The following is a 1,069-nucleotide window of genomic DNA, read 5'->3' as shown; positions in this document are numbered from 1 at the left end:
GCATCTGTAAGACTAAAACGGCAATGACTTTTACCCAGCACCATCTAAAAGTGAAGACAACCCCACCTCTGTACAGAGGTTTTCTTCAGAGCCGCTGCAAACCTTGGATACTTTTGCGTGTTTGAATGACAGAGAACATGGAAGTGATTTCAACCATTTTCAATCAATGTTTCATTATATTTATATTGTAAATTTAAAGGGATCGTTCACCCAAAAATGAAAGTTCTGTCATCCTTTTCTCACCCTTGAGTTGTTCCAAACCTGTAAGATTTTTCTTCTTCTGCTGAACACAAAAGAAGATATTTTGAAGAATGTTGGTAACCAAACAGTTTCTGGTCCCCATTGACAGAGATTTTTCTTTTTCCCAACAAATTCAAGAATTAAAGAGTTAGTTCCAGATTATTCTGCTGCTATTCACTGGCATTTAGCAAAATAGTCTGTTCATGTGTGTCACCTATAGTTGTAGTTTTTTGTAACAGCAGTGGCTCTGTGACATGTGACCAAAAGCGTGAATCTTACTGGTTGGCCAGTTTTCTTCGTAGTGCAATAGAGAATGGGAATCTTTGTCATTGCGCAGTGCATTATGGGTAGTTAATAAGTAGCGTACAATGACAACTGTCACGAATCCGGTCTATGGACTTCTGTTTGTTCACCACCAGAGGTCACTATCCACCACATGGACTCTCATACTACACAGACTGTTACATGTCACCACGGACTACATATGTTTCACTTCACTGATTACATTCACACCTGCCACCAATCACACAGACTATATAACACCCATTCACATGCTCTTCCGGGCCGAGTATCATTAGCATTTATCTGTGCTTAGCGATAGCTACTGTATATGGAGCCATTCCCGGTATTCTAGTCCTGTCAAGTTTTGCCTGTTTAGTCTAGTCGTGTTTTTGGATATCTTGCCTGTCTTTGGATTTTTCTCTTGTCTTGCTCTGTTTGGACTCTGTTTGACCCTCGCCTGAACTGTTACCTGTGTTTCGGATTACCCCTTTGGATTACCGTTTTTGGACATTGTTCGCCAGAGATCGACCACGCCTGTTTACTGGAC

The sequence above is a fragment of the Sinocyclocheilus grahami genome, unplaced genomic scaffold (genome assembly GCF_001515645.1).
Source record: "Sinocyclocheilus grahami isolate Dianchi unplaced genomic scaffold, SAMN03320097.WGS_v1.1 scaffold426.1, whole genome shotgun sequence".
NCBI lineage: Eukaryota > Metazoa > Chordata > Actinopteri > Cypriniformes > Cyprinidae > Sinocyclocheilus > Sinocyclocheilus grahami.
Note: the sequence above shows the minus strand (reverse complement) of the source record.